General features: G+C 45.4%; 1 long non-coding RNA gene across 1 annotated transcript in view; it reads left to right on the top strand.

The window, feature by feature from the left end:
* Positions 1–5,815, top strand: part of LOC135367689 (uncharacterized) — a 32,810-nt gene extending 26,995 nt beyond the window's left edge. The window contains exons 2-3 of the long non-coding RNA XR_010414506.1: positions 4,198–4,306; positions 5,210–5,815. This is a non-coding gene — a long non-coding RNA (uncharacterized LOC135367689). The remainder of the gene's footprint in view (positions 1–4,197; positions 4,307–5,209) is intronic.
* The last annotated feature ends 19,003 nt before the right edge of the window (positions 5,816–24,818 follow it).

A 24,818-nucleotide genomic window follows, 5' to 3' on the forward strand; every position in this document is an offset into this window, starting at 1 on the left:
GACGCGTCCTGAGCTGACTAATTATTTGGTGATACGGTTCCAGCTACTCGACTACACGCAGGGTGCACTTTAAAGGGCTGGTGTGCACGTTTTTCCCAATTTCGTCTATGTCGCGCTGGGAACACAGCAAAGCCTCCTGAGCTGATTGATTACTTGGTGATATGGTTCCATCGACCCACCTACACGCAGTGTGCACTTTAAAGGGCTGGTGTGCCCGTTTTTAGCAGTTTCGTATATGTCGCGCTGGGAAAGAGCAAAGCGTCTTGGCTGCCTGATTACTTGGTGACATGGTTCCAGCGATCCAACTACCTGCAGGGTACACTTTAAAGGGCTGATGTGCACGTTTTTAGCAATTTCGCTGGAACCATATCGCTAAGTAATCAGTCAGCTCAGGACGCTTTGCTGTGTTCCCAGCGCGACATTAGCTAAATTTGTAAAAACGTGCACACCAGCCCTTTAAAGTGCACCCTGCCTGTAGTTGGGTCGCTGGAACCATATCGCTAAGTAATCAGTCAGCTCAGGACGCTTTGCTGTGTTCCCAGCGCAACATAGACGAAATTGGTAAAAACGTGCACACCAGCCGTTTAAAGTGCACCCTCCCGGTAGTTGGGTCGCTGGAACCATATCGCCAAGTAATCAGTCAGCTCAGGACGTTTTGCTGTGTTTCCAGCGCAACATAGACGAAATTTGTAAAAACGTGCACACCAGCCCTTTAAAGTGCACCCTGCCTGTAGTTGGGTCGCTGGAACCATATCGCCAAGTAATCAGTCAGCTCAGGACGCTGTGCTGTGTTCCCAGCGCGACAGAGACTAAATTTGTAAAAACGTGCACACCAGCCCTTTAAAGTGCACCCTGCCTGTAGTTGGGTCGCTGGAACCATATCGCCAAGTAATCAGTCAGCTCAGGACGCTTTGCTGTGTTCCCAGCGCGACATAGACTAAATTTGTAAAAACGTGCACACCAGCCCTTTAAAGTGCACCCTGCCTGTAGTTGGGTCGCTGGAACCATATCGCTAAGTAATCAGTCAGCTCAGGACGCTTTGCTGTGTTCCCAGCGCAACATAGACGAAATTGGTAAAAACGTGCACACCAGCCGTTTAAAGTGCACCCTCCCGGTAGTTGGGTCGCTGGAACCATATCGCCAAGTAATCAGTCAGCTCAGGACGTTTTGCTGTGTTTCCAGCGCGACACAGACTGAATTACTAAAAACGTGCACACCAGCCCTTTCAAGTGCACCCTGCCTGTAGTTGGGTCGCTGGAACCATATCGCCAAGTAATCAGTCAGCTCAGGACGCTGTGCTGTGTTCCCAGCGCGACAGAGACTAAATTTGTAAAAACGTGCACACCAGCCCTTTAAAGTGCACCCTGCCTGTAGTTGGGTCGCTGGAACCATATCGCCAAGTAATCAGTCAGCTCAGGACGCTTTGCTGTGTTCCCAGCGCGACATAGACTAAATTTGTAAAAACGTGCACACCAGCCCTTTAAAGTGCACCCTGCCTGTAGTTGGGTCGCTGGAACCCTATCGCCAAGTAATCAGTCAGCTCAGGACGCTTTGCTGTGTTCCCAGCGCGACGTAGACGAAATTGCTAAATACGTGCACACCAGCCCTTTAAAGTGTACACAGCCAGTGGTTGTGTCGCTGGAACGACATCATGCGTCATTTGACCTCATTTCTGAATGCCCTCATACTGACCTCACATACCTCAGGCCTCACCAGTGACTTCACTCACAGAGACCTGGCGCCCCTCAGACCTCATGAGTGCACTCACAGGAGACATTATGAGGGTAAGACCCTCAGGGCTTGCGTTTGTGAGTGCCGTGAGGGTGAGGGCGAGTGAGGGCCTGTGCTCGTGAGGGCGGTGAGGGTGAGGGCGATTGAGGTCATGTGTCTGTGAGGGCCGTGAGGGTGAGGGTGAGTGAGGGCCTGTGCTCGTGAGGGTGGTGAGGGTGAGGGCGATTGAGGGCATGTGCCCGTGAGGGCCGTGAGGGTGAGGGCGAGTGAGGTTTCACCAAAATGCCCACCTATGCCTTCTATTGGTATGTCCTGCGTATCAGCAGCTTAGACGAAGACACTTCAAAAACTTGTACGATTTGTGCATTCCGCTCCACTTGAGGTTACTTGTGGGAGATGAACCACTGGTCGCTTTTAATGCGGTGTTGGCTTTTTTGAAAGACATTAAGCTCCTGCAGTTTATTTCGCAACATAGGTTGCTGGAGCAGGGCTGTAAACCCTCGCACGAGTGTGCCCCGAAGTCCAGAAGGACAGAGGAATATAGGTGACTCCCTCGCCGGGGGCACCCTCGGAATCCCTCTGGTTAGGGTTCGGTGAGCCCCTCGCCAGATGTTCCTCCGAAGTTTCACAATGAAACAGAGGAATATTGGTGACTCCCTCGACATGTTATATTCATACACACCCATATACTTTATTAAACCACAGATCATCTTCTATGTACATTACACATCACCCCATACTAACTTTGCTGCGACCTGCCCACACGTTTGGCACCATTCGGCCGGTAGCGAGCTGGGTTGTCCTTACCCAGTGTCACAATGATGTGGGCTCTGGAGCATGATGAGAACATACACAGTCTCAGATCTGACAATGGGCATAGGAAATTCATAGTCTCTGATAATGCAAATACCTGACTGAACTGGACCTAATGTAGAGTAACTCAACAAAATTATCCGGCGCAGCATGATCTTTGATATCCTTGCGCCAGTAAACTCAAATCAAATCAAAAACCAAATCATATCGTCCCCAACCAGGGTCACAGACAGCACTGCACATATTTTAGATTTGGTGTTGTCCCCAGTACCAGATATTGTTAGTTCCGTTACATGCATGACCGGTATCAGCGACCACAATGTCATTCACTTTAATAGACGTTCTGAAACACTGAAGTGTCGTACCACCAAGAAGGTGATTCGATTATACGACTGTGCCAACTTCACTTCCATAAACGATGCTCTTTCTTCATCTCTTCAGCCAATTTCTTCTAAGCCAGCCATTTCGCTCTGTCGAAGAGAATTGGCTCTTCTATAAGTCACTGTGGTCCAGCCTCGTTGAGAGGTACGTGCCGTCTATGTCGATTATAAGTTCTTCCTGCGCCTCATGGTACAACAACTCCATCAAAACATTACTGAATAAGAAAAAAGAGTTGTTCAGAAGAGCGAAAACTAGGAATTCCGCCGTGTTGTGGGAAAGGTATATTTCATGTGCCGAGCCCTACAAGCACGCAGTCAGAGATGCGAAACGCAAGTTCTTTTCCTGCAACCTTCCGAAGCTCCTTGTTCAGAATCCCCCAAAATTTTGGTCCACTACAAATCCAGCCAGAGCTAACAATAATGGGACATTACTTCACGAGGGAAGGGGCCCTGTCCCGCCTAACCAGTGCGCAAAATTGCTTGGCTATACTTTCGCGCAGGCCTTTTCAACAGAAAGTCCGTCTGACATACTAAGCTGTCCACCTTTGTCTTGTCCCCCAATGGAGCCGATCCTCATATCTGAAAGCGGTGTCCTAAAGCTAATCGATTAGATTCGCATTTCTTCGTCATGTGGTTTCGACGGCATCAACAGTACAATTTTAAAGGGCACTAGGATCATATCTAATCATATCTTCCTATCTAACTGCTATCTTCCGGCAGTCGTTATCTTCTGCTGTCGTCCCGGAAAACTGGCGGGTGGGTAAAGTCATCCCTATCTACAAGAAAGGTGACAAGCACGACGCTAACAATGATCGTCCAATATCACTAACGAGTGTCCCATCTAAAATTCTAGAACATATAATACATTCAAACATAATGTCCTTTCTCGAGTCTAATGGCCTCATTTCGCCCTGTCAACATGGCTTCCGCAAACATTTTTCCTGCGAAACCCAACTCGCCTGGCTCATTCACGATATTCATACTAATCTGGACAACAGACTTCAGACAGACGTCATATTCCTTGATTTCTCTCGTGCCTTCGACCAGGTTCCTCATGGCCGACTAATGACCTAGCTGCTGAGCTTTAATATTGATTCCACGACGTCATCGCACGTCTTGGATTTCTGCATTCCTGAGTTCGCGTTCGTAGTTTGTTTTCGCCAATAACGCAGCCTCATATGCCCACCCAGTCTCTTCCGGTGTACCGCAAGGTACCGTGATAGGACCTCTCCTGTTTCTCCTGTTCATTAATGACCTGCCTTTGTCCATACAGTGAAACATAGGTCTCTTTGCCGATGACTGTGTCCTTTATCGCTGCATCTCCTCTCCCGACGACCATCTTATCCTTCAAGATGACCTCACCCTCATCGATCAGTGGTGCAGTAAGTGGCTAATGTCACTCAATATTGATAAATGTTGCCACGTCCCATTTTGTAGGAAAACTCCAAAATTCAGCCACTCTTACTCCCTTAATGGTTCTGTAATTTCGTCCGCTACATCATATAAGTGTCTGGGTGTTAATTTGCAAAACGATCTTTCTTGGAACATCCATGTAAGCTCAATCGTTAACAAAGCTAACCGCACCTTAGGATATTTGAAAGGGCATCTCTCGTCTGCTCCCCCTAATATTAAACACCTGGCTTACATCACATTAGTCCGGCCTCAGCTGGAGTATGCCTCTGCAGTATGGTATCCATCTCCTGCTTACCTTGTGCGCGACCTCGAAGCCGTTCAAAACCGCGCAACCAGGTTCATCACTAGTATCTACTCACCTGGCCGAACTGCACGTCCGTAGGAGGGAGGAGGAATTATCTTTTTCCTCACTTCCTGTAACCCACTCCTCCCATGTAACGCCCGTATGGGACTTTTGGGAGCTCAATAAATTGATTGATTGATGTGCACATCAAGACATTGGGAAGCAGCTTTGGCCCACGAAGGTGATTTACAGTATTTCAAGCTAGCAGCGATTACTAAGCAATTGTCATGCATTCCTCATTTACAGGAACTGGAACATTCGAAGTGTTGTAAGAGATACTGGGTGTACTTCCCCTTCTGAAAGACATCCCGCCATTGTGTGCACTAAAAGTTGCCTGGTCTCTGTGCTGTTACTCGGTCATGTATCTAAGATATCACAACACGACTTTCACCTTATCTGTGTGCCACATATTTTATCTACACATGAGGAATGTGTGTGACAAAACTACAGAAACAGAGAATTGCATTGCTTCTTTACTGCACAAGCCTAATAATGCTAATAATGCTAATTTTCATGTCTGTATGTCCAGGAGCTCACTGGCACTCTGCTCGATCTCTGTGTACGGTGGCTGTTCACGAGTCCCCGAACAGAAGGAAGAGACTACACAAGGGGGCTCACCACAAGAATTACAGTGAATGAGTCACTACAACGCTGACAACTCTGAAACTCTGCAAGGCATTAAATGCAAGTGGACAACAGAAGGGCTTCGGTGAACATGTACAAGCAGTCTCATACCTAGGATTTTTAGTTTTTGGCATTCCATTCGCCATTACTCGGTGGCTTCTGTAGAAGCGTAGGGGATGGGAAAACAAACACAAGATTTCCGCGCACACAGTAAGTGGTACTCCAGGTTCCTTAGCCATTTTTACTACATGAAGTGTCAGGGAAAAATTTAATGTGTTGGGACGCTTCCATAGATGTGGTTTGTTACATCATGGGTGCATCATGCATTGCGCTCCATAATGCTGATCAATCTTTTTTTTTTATGTGTCATACTTCGCGAGATAAAAGCTCTCTAACAGATGCCTGACTAAATCGCGGATGTCAGAGACATCAGAGATACAGCCAATTCCACTGATAGCCCTAAGGTCTGTGACATCAGAGCTGCTTGAGTTTTGCTGTTCAAGGTGCTCATTTTCTACACACCCACCTTGGTTTGTAAAACACACATTGGTACAAAGAAGCTTTTATGTTTATGTGGGATCATGGTGTTGAAACCCCTTTCACTGATTTGTGGGGAATGACCTCATTTTGTACATAAGACTCGCCACAGAACACCTCAACTGCACCTGTATTCTGTCCATCTTGCAGTGTGCTTGTTTACCTGTTGCGAGGGATTATGGGGGGGGGGGGATTCGGGTAGTTTTGTGACCTCTGTGTATTCAATAAAATTATGGTGTATTCAATGTTACGTGTAAAATGACAGTATCTGTGGAATGTGTGGAGATGTGCATTGATTCAAGAAGTTCCTGAACCCAGGCTCCTGAAACCAGCATGCAGATCCAGATGTAATACTGGTGTAGATGACGTATGGAAGCAACTCATCATTTTCATTTCTTTTTTTTTTTTAGTGGTTCATTAATGTGATTGCTCATGGCTGCACTGGACTAGTAAACCAGCCGAAATACGGTGCGAAGATATCCCTGATAATTACACTTGCACGGTGTCCTTGTACTGTGCAGTGTATTTTTTTTTCCTTTTTCCTTTTCTTCCTTTCTTTTTGTGCTACTCTTCAGCTCTCATAAGCCACATATGCCCTCATGTAAGTATATTACTTGTTCTTGTATCTGGTGCGTGCTTTCTCGACAGTGTAAAAATACGTGCAAATACGTTGCCAATACGTTCATCGCGAATCTGCACTAAGGTTGCCATTCATGCCTAATTCTTACGTACGTACCTGCAGTGTGTATACGATAACATGGCGTTGCCACACAACTCATTCACCCGATTATAGTGCCAAGAAGTGCGATTACTGTTCCTGTAACGTCAAACGCCGGGTATTCGAGAGAGTGAAAGATATGCGCAAGTGGTGCAGCAGTGGTGAGCCGTAACGATAAGAGCGTGAAGTCTTCAATTAAGCAATGAATTGACCTACTTTGTCAAAGATACCTACAATGAGAATAAAAATATATTTCGTATGTAGGCGTAGCACAGTTCGGTTGACGATATACGTGACGTTCATTGTGTTCTTAGCCAGTTTGCCGCTGGCCGGAACGCGACAGCATAATTGCACGAATCCTAACTTCACAAGTGGTATCAACAGCGTGTTTTGGCATTGGCAGATTATCCCACAAATAAAAAACGATGCGATCAAGAAGACTACGTCGATTGACCAGACGCTCCCTGCCACCATCGCCTGTCTACATTCCCGTATGCTCCGTAGAGAGGGAGGGAAGTCTTGAAGAACACTGATATCACTTGCGTCGTCGGTATAGACCGCGTGAACAGCTGCCGTCATAAAAATGGCGGCCCCCATGTCTGTTTCGAAATGGTTAATTTAAGTTTATTTAAAATATGGGGCTGTTTTGTGGAAATGAAGGGTGGTTTCAGACACAGTTCGATATGGGCTTCCAGAATATTGTTACAGTTTCAAGAAGTCAAGATACCTCCGGAGCTCACCTTTAAGATGTATACGACATCCTTTGCGTTTTCGTTTTATCTTAATACAGCCTTCAGACATCGGTTGTATTGTAACATATACGGAGCATGACGAACACGTTTATAGAGTCGGGGCTTCCTAATCAACTATGTGCTCAAGTGGAAATTTCACGTGGCATGTTGTCGTTTTTCCACTTAAACGTGAGATCAATAAGGAATAAATGTGACAACCTAGATATCCTATTAAATGTAACGTGTCATGAATTTGATGTCATTATGTTGTGTGAAACATGGTGCAAACACGAAAATGAAGGCTTCTGTATTTCTGAAAATAATACATTATATTTAAACAGAATGAATAAACATGGCGGTGGCATTTGTTTGCTAACAAAACTTGCTGGGTATGAAGTAGCCTCCGAGTTCACTATTGTGACAGATGACTATGAAGTTCTTTTGTTGCCCCCCCCCCCCAATGGTGAATGCATGTTCTCCACTCGTCCACCTAGTGGAACCATATAAAATTTCATGACCTTCATTGAGGCCTACACGCCTACACCTGGAGTACTATTTACAGTCAGAATGATGCGGATATTGTCTGTAATGTATTTTTTGAAGCGGTGAAGAAATGTTATGATAGGTGTTTTCCACTGAGAACTCTTACTCCCACTAAAAGAACTCGAAAGCCTTGGGTAACTTCGCGTCTTGTACGGATGATAAATAAAAGAAATGAACTTTACAATACGTTTTTCAGGTCAAGGGACTTAGACTATAGAAATCAAGTTACACAAGATCTAAAAGCGGCTAAGCTACGCTATACTATACGCTAGATGCCGCTGGAAAGCGGCCACAAGAAGTCTGGAGATCAATTAGTGATGTAATTAGACACAACACGCACGCGGCCACGAAAGAACTTTTCGTCGATGGGACTGTTCTAACAGGCGATGCTCTCGCAAAGAAATTCAAGTATTTCGTGTCGGCCGGTGCTCAAACGCAATCCGCGGCTATGCCAAATATGAATATTGTAAGAAACCCATATTCTATCTTTTTGGTGTCGACTGATAGATGTGAAAGTACATTTTTAGGTCTAAAAAGCAACAAAAGCAATGACGTCTATAGCATGAACATAAAACCAATCAAGTTTGTTATTGGCGTCCTTGCCTGGTTCTGGAAAACGTTTTCAATTGATCAGTATCACAAGGAAAGTTTCCAGAGCAGATGAAACACTCAAAAGTGTCTATTATCTTTAAAGGAGACGACATAAACAGTCTCGCAAATTACAGACCTATATCGGTATTACCCGTGTTTTCGAAGGGCCTCGAAAAGATAGTAGAAACGCGCCTGAGTAGTTTTTTATCTAAACATAACAATCTTACCGATGCTCAGCACGGTTTCCGTAAAGGTAGATCTACGGAAACTGCGCTACTTCGGATGAAATAATCTATAATTCGTAATTTGGAAAATAAGCTCCTTGCACTTGTCGTATATATAGACCTTTCAAAAGCTTTCGACTCCTTATGTCCCAATAATTTATTATGTAACCTTGATTATTATGGGTTTGGAGGTGTTTGTCTTTCCTTTCTCACATCATATCTGGTAAACAGGTATCAGGTTGTACAAATTGATGACAACTTATCTAGTCCCATTGAATTGTCCTTGTGTACCACAAGGTAGCATATTGTGCCCTTTATTGTTCAGTATTTTTATAAATGATGTAACAAAGATTAGTCAAATACCAACATATGTCATATATGCCTGTTGGACTGAACTTTTGTGCGTCGAGCGCAAATCGTGTTGCTCTCACTTTCGGTGTCGAGTGGACAAAATAAAATGATCCTGGCAGCGCTTGGCAAGGGAAGGTGAAGTTACCTTGCGCGCGTGCGCGGCACTTCTACAGGACGAACGACGAAGATAGGTGGTTGTCTCTTGATCTCCTCGGGGTTTAACTGAAACCGTCGCGCATCACCCACTGTGCCGTCAAGACCTCTCTAAAGGTCAACAAAGGGCCCAGAAGGTCTCTAGTTGCCCAGAAGGTTTCAAGCCGCAAACTGCATCGAATGCTACTAAGGCAAGTCGCGAGGAGAAGCAGTCAAGATTTCGCAAGGAACACCCGGAACATTGAATCACCTGGAGAAGCTCGAGGGTAACAGCTACCCGACTTGGCGCTTCAAAGTCATGGTTCTTCCAAAGGGCCTTTGGCCTGCTCTTGAAAGTGACCATCCCGTTGACGCGACCGAACGACAGCAATGGGACAAGAACGACTTGGAGGCAACCAACATAATTGTGCAGACATTGTCCAGCGCCCAAACGAGCTATGTGATCAACCAGACGTCTGCAAAGGACATCTGGAAGTCAACAGGGGGCGCAAGTCAACAGGGGGCGCATATTGGAAAAGAGGATCGTGTTGAAACGAGAGCTGTACGGTATCCACTGGTCGAAAGAATAGAGCGCAGCGCAGTACATGCACCGAGTCGAATCCATATGCGAACAGCTTCGCGCCTTAGGCGAACACTTGGACGATGCAGAAGTGTCCGCTATTGCAATCCAAGGTCTACCCCCGTCGTATTACGGAGTGGCTAGAGGGTTTGATATTTGCGCCTTGGCAGATGTCACCCTCAAAAAGGTTAAACACGCCAAATTCCAAGAAGAACGGCATCAGAAGAAACAACCTGCCGAAGCTGAAGCTACATTTAGAGCGGGGAACGAACCCAAAACATTGCCAAGGCACGAGCAACCAGCGAAGGATTCGAGGGCTTTAGAATGCTACAACTGCGGGAAGCCCGGTGATTTCGCTCGAAACTGCAGGTCCCGTCGCAAGGATCGCCGCGGAAAGCCCTCACACTAGCAATATCGCAGCGATGGTATTGGCTCAAACCACGGTTCAAAGCAAGGAGCGAGAATAGTGATGTCGTCGAGACAGCATGGAGATAGCTACTCGCAAGAACGCTCTTTGCTCTTGGAGCAACCCAAGATGATAATTCCTCTCAGGATTGGACTATAGACTCAGGCGCCACAAGCCACATGACTGGTTGCTTGGAAGTTCTCACCAATTTTACAGACGAGAGCTACAAACAGGTGACCTTAGCCGATGGGAAAACGATTGAGGCTGCAGGCTCAGGCACGGTCACTTTTCGACTGCAGGCTCAGGCACGGTCACTTTTCGACTGCAGGACAACGTTGTAAGCAACAAGCTTACAGCCAAAGATGTACTGTACGAGCACGGAATCGCCGACAATCTGATTTCAGTGTCGAAGCTCACCGACCACGGAATGACGGTCGTGTTCAACGGGGACAGTTGTAATGTGTTCCAGGATGAATCTTTTGTTTTCTGTGGTGTAAAGATCGACGGCATCTACAAAATGCATGCAGAAGTCGTATCAGCTCATGAGCGAGCTGACCAAGCCAGGGCACCCGGCGCATCTGAACTCTGGCACCGTCGCATGGGCCATCTGAATATGGACACACTCGTCCAGATGTCGACTGCCAAAATCATCGCCGGACTTCCGCCTCTAGCAGGCCCACACAAAGTCTGCACGAACTGCCTCACAGGGAAGCACACCCGGGACCCTTCCACAGCACGAAAAGGCTCCAAAGGCAAAGGCACGAAAAGGAAATGCTACGGAAGAGGTATTGGCCTTGCTCCACGTGGACCTATGCGGCCCTTTTCCAGTGAATTCTATCGGTGGAAGCAAGTATTGTACACGACTAAGCGTCTACTTCTTAAAGTATAAGAATGACGCAGCCGCCGCGTTAGAAGACTACATCCGTGCAGCGGAAACACAAACAGCCCACCGTGTTAGGAGGATTCGAACAGATAATGGTGGCGAGTTCATTAACACTCGCTTGTACCAATTCCTCCGAGGAAAAGGAATTTTGCACGAAAAGACTGTCCCATACTCGCCGGCTCAAAATGGGGTTGCGGAACATGCGAACCGCACACTTGTAGAGACGGCCACAACACTCCTGCATGAAGCTCAGCTTCCTTCGGTCGTTTGGGCAGATGCCGTAAACACTGCTGCCTATGTTAGAAATCGTTGCAGCAAACGCATCCTTAAAGGTCAGCTATGCCGATATCCTAAATAGTCGAAACGGTTGTGATATTCTGAAAGCCCACATCCAGCTCCCCCAAAATGAACCTTCATTCTCTCAGTTCGGTACAGTACCATGTAAAAAAAATAGATAATTCATTCCGAAACACACATGGGCGCAGCCATTTTTATGACGTAGATGCACCCGAACGGGCATTGTGACATGTACGCGCCTTCGAACTTGTCAGTGGATTACAGCTACGGCTTCTCGCGGCTTCACGTATCTGATCTTGAAGATGGCGGACAGCCGGGTTCCACCGTTCCGCGATAACTAAACAGTGCAGCAGCTGGGAACTCATTCGCGAACCAACCTCTGTGCGATGTTGTGACTGGTATACGTCATTTCTGTTTTGTGAGCACGTACAATTTGTATCAAGTCGCGTCTGCGTTAGCCCCTTTACAGCACTTGCCCATTGTAGAGACTGACGTTTCGACAGCCGTGTTAGCAAGAAAATGCCGACAACGTTTTATTCCTGCAGGAAAAAATTGTGCTATGTATTTGAGAAACCGCATACTGCTATGGGACAAGTTTTACATACGATTTATCAATGTGCAACAGCGTCGACGATGGTATGTAACGACGAGAGACGTAAAACGAAATACAAATCACATTTTAAACTTTTTGTGGGATTCTGTGCATTTTACAGAAGCTTTCTTTGAATCACACACTCCCATGTCATGCTGCGTTGTGTGGCACGCTACAGACTACTGCATTTTATGTCTAACATCTGGATATTGTTTGTAATGAGCACCGTCACACAAAAACATGCACACGAAAGCTCCAGTAGCCATGTGGTTGCACACTATGCAGACGCAAAAGAAGTACCAGAGCACATATTGCCACTTAGAAATGGTGTTTTTAGAAATGTGGTGTCTGAAGAGTTAGGGCATAGCATAGAATTCTAGAAATCAGGTGCACCTTATCCTTCTGTAGAGTGCTCTTTCAATTCACAACTCAGCCCATGGGGTGTAAAAGTGTTATTAGTAATTATGTGACTTGTCGTCCTGCCAGCCTCGGAATTAATTCCGTGCTCAGGAATTATTGTACAAATCACTTTGTGTGTAGGACATGATAAGCAATATGTAAGTTGCAACCTTGTCTGCAGCATTCTCGATGGCCTCTTACCTTCACAGTCAGAGACATGTTACCAAACCATTTGCAAAGGGCACTCTTACAGGGGCCGTGTAACTTGAGTTTTTAATTTATCAAATTTATAAAAATATAAGTATACAATATGTAATATGAAATTTATATAAAATAAAAAATAACATTTTTAAAAAGAATGTATAAAAATAAATAAAGAGGCTTCATGGAAGCAACCGTTAGCATACCCATTGCGCATGAAGCACAATTATATATATGCTTGGACATCATATAATTAATCTTCTGAACCATATGTGTGGCTGCATACGAAATATTTTATGCGCATTCTCTACCTTCCTATTCCTACATGTGCACACGAATAACAGTGAATATATGTGAAGTGGCAAAAAGCAACGCTAGACTCTACCATAATTGTGCCCCTTTAACTTTTCCACATTTATGTCTGGTGAACAGGGAATATCTCACTAGAAAAGAAGACATTTGTGCATTGTTTCGCAAGCAAATAAATATATTTATTTACATTTTCCATCAATCAACAATGTTGTGACCTGGTGCAAATATTAATGTCAACAAGGGAAGTACTTACAAATTATTCCTATGTGCTCAAATGCAGATATGACAATTCTGTTTTTGTACCTCAGCACAGTAGTTTCAAAATTAACAAACTGCACAGCATCAGCAATCTTAAAGTATATCAAGAGGGGAATCAAATAAAGCTCCAATAATAGACTGTGCAAACAAAGCTCCAAAAAACAAAGTACTTCAAGAAATCTAAATAATCGGTTGCTGTTGTGATATGTACTACTATGCACAGTTCATGAATGGAACATGTTACCTCATTGCATTGCCTCCATGTGAGCACTAGAACAGGCAGCTTTTTAGGTCGCTCTTTTCGTGTTTTTCTATTGTCTTTTTTTGTTTTCTGTTTTGCAATAGAAAGCATGGCCATAGTGAAACACAAGCAGCCAAGGACAGGATGAGGCATCTACAATGCGAGTGCTAGCTCTAAACTGATATATTTATTAGCAGACTCTGGAATATACACATACAACCATGTATATGCTGCTAAGCAAATGACAATTTAACCCATAGAATAACAGACAAGAAAAAAGGGTTATATATCTTCCCCTCTCCTCATTCTCTTTCACAGGCAGCCCTATTATCATTCTGAGTGTGTCCGTGCGTTCCCTTTGAGATAACGTATCTCGTACAGAAGCAAATCCAACAGCGGACTGCTTACACATGCAACTGTCTTGGATTTCTCTAACCACTTGTTATTTAACCGCTGCCTTGAGCTGTGTGTTCTGGAAATTTAGGCAGCAGTCCCTGCAATGTGTTGCCATGTTTCTCGAGGGCATCAAAAGTCTGTCCTTGGCTGCCTGTGTTTCACTATGGCTCTCAGATACAAACTACCCCATTTCAACACAGTAGAAAACGCAGATTTGTAAATAGCATCCGTTGATTGCACTGTACATACCCCCCATATAAAGGATCATAGTGGATACTACATCTTGTGCGATAATGTCAGGAACACAAAAAAGCTACATTTGAAACCACTCTTACGTCGTAGTACTAGTATTTGTGTGAAGCTACGCAATTTCTGTCCTGCAAATAATTTAAACCATATGTTTCATCTGCCAGCGTGATGATCCCCTGAAAAGCAATTCACACTTGGCGGGAACTACCAGTTCTGAAACCTATCCCTCACATATGTAGCCATCAGGGAGGGAACCCAAGGGCTTCAGTGGAAAAGACAAACACACACGGGCTATGTTCTCACTGTGTATCAGCTGCTCTGGTTACTAAGAAGAACATGTTCCAAATTAATATAACATGGCTTGACATGATACGCCGGCGAAAGCTAACCAATAAAATTAGTAGTTAAATGTACAATACGTAAACACTTGTCATAACATGACAGTTTCCTTCCTGCATTCATGCGCTACCATTCAACCCACATAAACTGTGTACTGAATTTTTTTATAGCATTACACGTCGTTTGACAGAACTTCAACAAGATTTTATAGCACACAATGATAATAGTAGAGTGAACATAATGTGCAGAAAAAATGGCTAAGAAGCAAGCGACCAGGTGAAGATGATGCATATGTAAAACCCAAAGGGACACAGGGGGAACACAAAGGGACGTGTTTGTGTCTGTCCCTTCGTGTTCCCTAGCCTAGGGGTTTTACATCATGCATAATGTGCAGCTTCCCATTCACGCTTAATGGCCGTAGCAGTAATGCATGAAGGCCACTGCTAAGTTGTGTTGAGAAACACCACTTTATGTTTGCCATGTCTAAATGAAACGTACCTGACCTGATCCAAATTAACCGTTCTGAGTCTGGAACACACAAAGAGAAAAGCGCAACACACGTCACAACATTAACAGATAAGCAAATGAGCTGTGGCGAGCTCCACCTTGGGACAAAGTCAACAAGTAATTCACCAAAAGTCAATGAGCGCCTGAAATGTAACATCTCTGACTGGTAGCAGGACGGTCCACGTTCAATTCCTGGTGCTAGCACTGACCGGCTTTTTCACGAATTATTTGTTGAAGTTTCGATGTGCTTGAGAACCATTCGTCAACCATTGTATCCTCATGAGGTGATGAGGGTTTGTCATCCCAAAGAGACTCCCTTTCTGGCGTGTGTCCTTATGGATGCTCATCACAGCAGAAAAAAAAAAGAAAAGCATTTAATGACACGAAATGGATAGTCGTATTTACTGTATAATGATTGTGCACAACAGAAAGAAGACTTTCGCACAGAAGGTTGTACTTCTTGAGGTCTAACATCAAATTACAAAATTCCAGAATATATGACACGTTGTAATGTAGAGAATAAGTAGAGTTATTGAGTTGTCGAGTTGAGTTGAGGGGGGAGTTGTACCCCCTTTTTATTTTATTATATATGATTGTATAATTACTTTTAGGTCTGTACGAACCCTCGCTCTCTACATTACAACATGTTTTATATATTCTGGGATTTTGTAACTTCATGTTAGACATTAACAAGAGCAGCCTTGTGCACGAAAGTCTCGTCTCATTAAAATTTAGATGCTCTCAACAGTCATCTTTCTGTTGTGAATCTCTATCGCAGCATACCTGCACATTGCTGTTCTACGTACTGTGACTTTGCAGTAAGAGTATGGACTTCGGGTAAAACACTACACAGCACTGCTCAGGTATTTTTGCCTATCGAACAGTATGTATGTATGCAGTATGCACACAGTATTTGTGCACCGGACCCAAAAAAAAATGTAGTGAATGTGGCATTGCCCACGGTAATGCACCAAGTTCAACACAATTATTGTAGAATCCAGGTATTTTAGCTTGCATGTCAAGCCAGTACCACATCCAGTGTGAAGTTGTGACAAATAAATAGTTTCCATTTTTCTTAGCGCTCAGAACACAGACAGTGAATTAATAAGAGTAGACAATGTTAACATGAATTCTGGGCTATTCTTCAATTAAAGATTCACAGATAGTAAAGGCACCTTTCTCAATGGACGTTGATGACACTGAAAATTCTAAAACGTTATCACAGGCGACACCAGCTTCTGTGTGTCAAAGGATTGTATGTCCAACAGTAATCCAGCTAACAGTAACAAAAAATGTGCAAAAATAAATTAACTGAGCTAATGTAACGTACCTTCTATATCAGACAGTGAAGCTTGTAACACCCCATCCACAGGGACCAGTGTCCAGATAGCAAAAGTGCTTGAACTGGGAGATAGCAGCTAATCGGAATGGCGACCTCTGTTTTCCACCCTGAAAGCACAGGTTGTAAGTTTGAGGGCAGATTTAAAAGTGGTGTCAAGATGTCTGTATGCGAGTGCACATGAAAAGTTGAACATAGGTGAATACTCGAATTATAACATCACATTGTCATACCTGTTGGTGGAGGTAGACTGCAACTAATGTCTCAGGAATTTCTTCATGCACCAGATGCAAGCCAGATCATGCTTCATTTCCGCCTTCAGCGTGCACCTGTGATAATTCAGAAGTTAGATTATCAATACTATTGTGTTGTTAATCGTGGTTATATCAGAGTAAGCGCAGTAGGACAGATGCACAATCGGTTCATTAAGCTTGCTATTTTTTATATCTGAACCTCGACTTACCATTTTTGCTCTCGTTTTTTGCCTTGATCCTCCGTGGCACGTTCAAAATGTTGTGCGTCGGGCACCTCAGATTTTCATCAGACGATTTCGTGCCGAGATTCCAAATTGCCTCTGGAGTCGCGCGTAACCTATGATAACATTCGTGGGCGAAATCCTTGCAGTGGAAATTAGCAGGCACCACTGTCAGCCAAGAGCTTCGCACTGCTTGGTCTTTTGGCAGCTTATAATAGGTAACACTTGAATGCTCCGATTTTTTTTTCTTTTTTTTTGCTCCACCAGGGCGTAGCAAGCCGACATAGGTCTGTCTGACCTCTCCTTGCGTGGACGCCACCTCCTGTTTATTAAACTTATATATACCCCCCCCCCCCCCCTCCGATGAATTGTTCTAACAGCACCGTCGCATCTTCGACAACTTCGCCGTGGCGTATCACGTATCATATCGCTTCAGCCCATAAAAGGCAAGGTCAGAACAAGGAAGTGCACTTTCCAAACGACGCCGTGACAAAAAAAAATATTCACATGCTTTGTTTCCGGCTTAGCAACAACATAACAGCTGTTCGCTTATGTACGATGCACAGAGGACGAAACGAAAGAAGCCAAGCGGCCAAGCCAAGAGGTCATGCCAAGCCAAAGACAGATAAACCGAGAGCAGTAACGTCGGTGCGCCCGTGCGCAGGGTTTGCCGACGGTCTGACGGCCGGGCATGGGAACTAAAAAAACTGTTTTCTAAAAAACTACGAACAGTTGGAGCAAGATATTTCGCACACATATTCAGTGTTCGGTAATGAACACACAGCGCGAATATCGCCCAGTTCTGCGGCACCTCAAAATCGGCATATCTGACCTTTAACGGAAATGTCCCAGAAGAGGCTTATACAGGCAGATATCAATCTGTACGGTATTTCAAGGTTTTCGGATGCCTCGCATACGCATGGATACCTGAAAAGCAACGAACAAAACTGGCCAGGAAAATCAGACCAGCCATTTTCGTGGGTTACTGACACGATAAACAGGCCTACCGTCTCTACGATCCAACAAAAGGTGAATTTTTCGCAAGCAGAGACGTCAAGTTCATTGAAGAGCAGCGCGGGTCAACCCTCCTGGATGCAGGCTCGTACATAACTCAACAGTTAGACGACCTTCGTTATGACTCCCAGCGCCTCAGCGCAATGCCAGAGCAGCAAGAAACTGTTGACGTCCCAATCATCGGAGAAGCTGCCAGTGCCCAGCACGTTGACACAAGCCAAGATGCCGCGGAGATCGAAGAGAGCGTTGATAGTCATGATGACCATACTTCAGAGGGAGATGGAGAGGATCAGACTATACTGACACCGAGGAGGCTTCCCCAAGCCCCCGTTACGATGATCTGCCCGGATAAGTAGACCACCTAATCGTCTACAAGTTGACCCAAGAAAGGTCACTTACTGTGAAATGGTGACGGAGGAGCAACCCGACCCACAATCCTATGACGAAGCCATGCGCTCACCACAAAAGGAACAGTGGATTGAAGCCATGGAACAGGAACGTTCTTCTCTCCATCACATGAACAACTGGACACTCGTAACAAGAAAACCGGACATGAAAGACGTCAAGTCAAAATGGGTATTTCGCATCAAGAGGGACGCATTAGGTCAGATAGACAAGTACAAGGCACGTCTTGTTGCCGTGGGAGCTTTGCAAAGAGAAGGCGTGGACTACTTTGGAACTTTTTCTCCGGTAGTTAAGCTCACGAGTCTACGAACACTTCACGCTATCGGATGGGAGGCAGATATGGTAATGCGACAACTAGACGTCAAAACAGCATACCTACGTGGAACGCTTGAAGAAACGGTTTACATGGAACCGCCTTTGGGATACCCTGCGTCAGACAGCAAAGTTTGTCTCCTGAAAAAGGCACTCTACGGATTGAAGTAGTCGGGAAGAACATGGTACCTGAGGCTTGACGGTGTCCTGAGGGTACAGGGCTACAGAAGACTCGAAGCCGACAGATGTGTCTACGTACTATCCAAAGGACGACGTGAAAGAGTGATTCTTAGTGTGTATCTCGATGACATGCTCATGATGGCTACCTCCCAGACTCTCCTACAGACCTCGATTAGGAACCTAGCCAGAGAAGTGGAACTGAAGGACCTGGGAGCGCCCACTTACATCTTAGGGATTCAAGTACAGCACGATCAAGAGCGGAGGACGCTGAACATTAGCCAGACAAAGTACTTCGACGAGATTTTACAACGTTTTAATATGGAAGACTGTAAGGCCCGTCAAAACGCCAATGGATGCATGTCCGAAGAATGAAAACGCAGAACCTCAAGTTGTCGAGAGTAGCCCCAATGTTCCGTTCCAGACTCTCGTAGGCAGCTTGATGTACTTGGTTCAAGGTACCCGATCGGACATTGCATTTTGCCACCAGCTACTTGAGCCAGTTTAATTCAAACCACACGCAAAATCACTGGCGAATGGCCAAACGAATACTTCGTTGCCTAAAGGGAACCCGTGACGTAGGAATAACTTACGCTGCATGTCAGGAGCCAATTTCAAGGTACACAGACGCGAGCTTCAACGACCTAGCCTAGTGACAACAACGAGCCTAGTGACACCCCTGGCTTCCCGCCAACGGACAACCGACATTCTTCCCCCCTCTATGCTGAGCAGAGTTGATCCAACGCTCGCTTTCCACATGCCACGAAACACCTCTCGTCAAGATGCTGCATTAATCCACCGAATGCGCCTCGATGTGGCCTTTACAGCTCAGTGGCGTTACCGCTTGAGACAAGTTGACTGTCCCACCTGCTGCCACTGTGGTGCTCTTGAGGATCTGGAGCATATTCTTCTTCATTGCCCTCACTACGAAGCTTCCCGAACCACACTCTCCGAGTCTCTTCGTCAGCTGGACTCTCGCCCTTTCTCCCTATCGAAATTGCTTGGTCCCTGGTCCAATTCAGCCCAGCAACGCTCTGCGCTCAAAGCTCTTCTGACATTTCGGGACACCATCGGACTTCGATCGTTATTGTGAAGGGGCTCGTTATTTTATTCCCCCCATTCCAACCAGCAATGGGGTAGAGTATCGCCTGTGGCGATGAAACTCCCCACTCTCCAAGGTCACAAATAAAGTTGTTGTTGTTCAACGAAAACGGCACAGGAAGATCCAGAAACGCTTATGTCTATACCTTGTCACAGGGAGCGGTCAGCTGGCGGTCCACAAGGCAACAGCTCGTCGCTCTGTCAACTTGCGAGGCTGAATACATCGCTCTTGTGGAGGCCCTCAAGGAAGGCAAATGGTTCAAAACCTTCATGGCGGAACTTGGACTCAACAGTTACGGAATAGACGTATTAGAAGTTCGATGTGACAACCAATCAGCGATAAAAATAGCTGAGAATTCGATGTTTCACCAACGGACTAAACACTTCGAACTTAAGTACCTGTTCGCGAGGAATGAAGTCGAAACAGGTTATTTGAAATTGTCGTTTCTGCGCACCGAAGACATGATAGCTGACGCCTTGACAAAACCAGTGCCACACGCAAAGAATGCCGTGTGTGCCAAAGGCTTCGGCTTCAGAGACTTTTATCGATGTGTGTTTTTCATCTTCCAGATTTGCTTGACGCGCGCGGGGGGGGGGGGGGGGGTATGTTGGACTGGACCTTTGTGCGTCGAGCACAAATCTTGTTACTTTCACTTTGGGTTTCGAGTGGACAAAATAAAATGATCCTGGCAGCGAACGACGAAGATGGGTGGTTGACTCTTGATCTCCTCGGGGTGGACGCGGATGAGATAATCTCCGACGCAAACACAGTGTTCAGAGAGCTAGCCATTTGGAGCTATGCAAATAAACTAAAAATCAGTTGTAACATAACTAAGGCAATTCTATTTCGTAGCAGAAATAAAAACATTAATACAAACTCATGCCTTACACTAAATGGTACCCCCATTGATATTGTTCACGCATTGAAGGTTCTAGGTGTTTATTGTACCGAGAACATGACATGAGAAGCCCACATTAACCATCTTGCATCACGCTTTTCAAAGATCGTTGGTGTAATGGTACGGCGTCATGTTTTTCATCCTAGCAATGTTAAAAACAAATTTCCTTCTGTCTATTCCATTCTCAGCTTAATTATTGCCTTTCGGTTTGGGGAACAACAACTAAATGTAATTTCGAAAACTTTTATTGTTAAAAAAAGTCATTCGTCACATAACGAATACGCCGTACTTACAGACAACCCGTGGCCTGTTTGAAGCTCTTGGTATAATTAAGATACACAATATGGATATACTACTGTCTGCGTACAGGTTTGGTGATATAACTTATAGGGAATTTGTACAGACAACGTTAGTGCTAGAATTGCGTAATTCTTCCATATGCCTCCGTGGAACCGATGGAATATTCCGTTTTGCCGCACAAATTACGGCAAAAAAGCCCTTTCCTTTAGTCTCCCGGAGCTCCTAGGTATTCCGTATGTGGGAACATTATAATCGGACATGGTAAAAAGGAGCTTCGTACATTCTTTTTAACCAGTGATTTGTACTGGTATTATCATCTACCAGAGTATTCTAATTTGCATGTATAATCTTTGTAGCATACTTCATTAAGTGACATCCCAGTTATTGCTTTAGACATTTGTTAAACTTTTTCCACTGTTTGTCTCCGTTGTCAGAAGTGCTGCTTCCGAACCGTGGTCAGCGGAGCCTTGTCAAGTTTGCCAGCTGGCAGCTTTTTGCTCCTTTGCCCAACCATGTATATGGTAAACTGAATAAATAGAAAAATTGAAAAAATCTTACCAAGGTACAGTCTAACGTTTTTGACTTGATCATCGCTTGACCATTGCTTTTCCCGCATGCGTATTCGTATAAAAATTGATCCATTCTTGAGGACTAGTATAAGTTCCATCAGAAACCTCGGGTTTCGCCAGTGCGAACCGAGGTTGTGCTGACATGGACTCCGTTACAACTCGAATGAATTCCTGTTGTTGCCTTGATTGCTGCTGTTGTAGAGATATGAGCTGCACCACCATTTCCTGGACACCCAGAGGTGATGGTGAAACATTTTCATGAAAGGTGGAAGTCACTAAAAATGTTAGCCAGCTGTAGGACTCGAACCCACATCTTCTGGATTACCGGTCCAGGGCTTTGTATGTATTTGTCCTTTCTATGTGTTCCAGCCTCAGAACTTCAATTGTCTCATGTTCAAGCATTTTCATCCTGAGGGCCATTTGCGGACAGCTTAGTCGAAATGCGGGCCTGGAACTCAGAGATCTTCATGTAGATATTTACCGTCCTTTTCTCTAGGAGCTCCACTTCCGTCATTTTAGACTTTTCTAAAATAAAGCTGGTCTATCTGGCGTACTAGCTGTCTCCGGTAGAGTAACAGGATCTTTCTCATCGACTTGGTACTACTCCAAAATCATGCCATTCGATACAGCGGGTCTTATGGAGAATTCGACCCACACACCTCCGTGAATCATGTCGACAGCGCCAAAAATGTAGTGTTTTCGTCAGAGAATGACAGGACACACAAGATCGGCACTGTGTGGTATGCAGCAAAATCGGTACTGCAGCTCAGCGCACTGGTGTGCGAGTGGTTGTGGTGACGTACGGCCGGCTCTGAGGCACATTTCCAACCACCCGGATATTGTGGATACATAGCCATGCAGTTCTTAAAGGAGCATTAAAAGGCATCTAACATGGCCAAAAACTGCTGTCATCTCGTAAAGCAGTATGTGATAAGCATTCCCACAAAAAAAATTTCCAATTTTTCCAGCGCAGTTAATTTGCAAAATCACTGCCGCGGTGACAGGTCGGAGCGTTAATTCCAACTGCAGACCACACCCACTCTAGTGTGACGTTTGTGGTAGAGAGCCCCCTCATTCGTTGGAAGGAAAAACCATCTGCTACGAGCATTGCGAGGTGTTTCTTGCTGACTTCTATTCGATTCATGATTTCACGTTTTCTGAAAAACAAAGCATATATGCATCCCGACAAAATAAGATTGCGATCACAAGAGTAATATCCGTGGATTCTGTGCAATCTCAAAACTCACAGTACCAGAAAGCAAGCAATGACGGCGCTATTGTGGCGCCACCTATTAGCCACTGAACCAACTGCGCGGTGAAAACGGTCAGACAGGCTGCACACTGTCGGGAAGCGCTGGGGTATCGCTGTACACACAGTTAGATTCGTGCTGCACCACTCGTTCTTCACGTGGTGTCAGCGGTCCCAAAAAATCGAGCTCGTGCCGTTGACTAGGTTGAAATCCTCCGTTTCGGACATCACGCCGCCAGAGAACGCTTGGCGTCTCCGAAGCGGTAGCAGGCGCTACGGCCTGCGCGGTTTTGCTTACCTCATACGTCATATGATCCCAGGTCCAATAAGGAGTGTCCCTACCTCTCACGTCACATACTGACGCGCGTTGCGGTGCTCATCACGTGTCTATCGTGAAGGCGAAGGAGGGTGTTTCGCGCACGGGGGATTTGGGGGCAATTGCAGGCGTCCCAATTTCGCTACGGTTGCACTAATTGTTGGAAAACTGTTTACGGGCGCCTAGCATTCCATACCGACCAAAAACTGAAACAAAGTTGTGAGCCTCTAGAGTGCTCCTTTAATGTCTCTGATGACTCTCTCCGCTAGTCCGTTAGCTGCCGGGTGGTATGGAGTCGTATTTCGCAATGTGAAGCCTTTTTATCCGTCCATGCTTTGAGTTTCCTGCTCCTGAACGCACGCCCGTTTTCCGAAGTGATTACCTTAGTATCCCCGAGTATGTCTCGTTCCAGAAGTCTAACTACGGAATTTGAGTCTTCCTTTCCGGGCCGCGCAGGAACCATCTTGGTGTACTGATAGATTGCGAGCAGAGACGCTTGTGTGCGTGTAACTCCTTCTTTCTTCTTGTTCTTAATTTCTGCAAGGTCCACATGCACCTCGTTGAACGGCACTTCAAAATGTTCAGGAAATATCATTACATGTGTTTGCTACCGATATTTCGTCAGGTTGACATATGCGGCACGATGTTACGTAGTTCCGTGTGAAGTTCCTCATATTGTCCCGGTAGAACCGTTTCGCAATATTGTGGTACGTGTGTCAGAATCCGTCGTGTCCGACGGATGCAGGGCACCATGGTATAATTCTAGAACCTTGTACGTTAGCGTGTCAGAAACGTGAAACTTGCACATACCTTTCATGAATGTCAGCTGTTCGGAGCCTTCCTAAAGTTTGATGGCGTTAACTCGTTCCTTTGCTCCATATCCCTCGTTACTTGTGATGTTTATGGCCAAACGTCACAAGGCGTCTGCGTCTGAGAGATCGGAAGCACTACGGTGGGACACCTTGCAGTCGAAGTGCTGTATTTCGGCGATCCACCGTGTTATTCTTCCCTTCGGTTCTCATGAGTTGAGGATGTGGCACAGCGCCTCCGTGAAGAGCTCAAACCTCTGGCCTTCCAGAAAAGGGCGAAAATATTCTACAGCTAGTACAACTGCCAAAGCTTCCTTCTCTGTCGTCGTGTAGTTTATATATGCTTGTTAGAATGTGTGGGAATGGTACCCTACTACACACAACTGACGGCCCCTGGGGTTCTTTGATCGCCTCTGGTACAACACAGCTGCTGTGCCATAATGTGATACATGGCGTGATAAATGTGATATGATGACGTGGCGTAATCGTTCATTAACGCTTGGAAGTGTCCTGCCAACCCCCTCCCCCCCCCCCCAAAAAAAAAAAGAAAAACTCGCAGTGAATATACGACGTAAGGCTTCCGTAAGCGAGATATGACCGACTCGACCGAGCGACCGACTCTTGTATAGTGCTTTTGTTCTGGCCATCCAGTGTTCCCCCCGCCCAAGGAACACCACTTTCTCTTTGAAGGATGAGCTCTTCTTCCAGTTGCCTTTTACTCCGGCCTTACTTAACGCAGTGAGTACCTCAGCCAGATGTTGTCTATGCTTCTCGAGAGTACACAATAATGCCATCAATATATACCTCACCAAACCTCCCTTTATACGGCCTGAGGATGTCCTCCATGATCCTTTGAAACTATGCACCCGAGTCCTTCCATCCGAACGGAAACCGGTTATACTCATAATGCTGTGTACTCTTTGTATTTTTCCACAAGCGGGATTTGCCAGTAACATTTGGTTAACTCTATGCAAGAGAACATTCGGCATCCTTCGGGTTCGTTGATTACATCGTCGATGCGTGGTATCGCCTACGGGAAGAAGTCGGTATGTAGGTTAACCA

The sequence above is a fragment of the Ornithodoros turicata genome, chromosome 1, assembly GCF_037126465.1.
Source record: "Ornithodoros turicata isolate Travis chromosome 1, ASM3712646v1, whole genome shotgun sequence".
In the NCBI taxonomy this organism is placed as follows: domain Eukaryota; kingdom Metazoa; phylum Arthropoda; class Arachnida; order Ixodida; family Argasidae; genus Ornithodoros; species Ornithodoros turicata.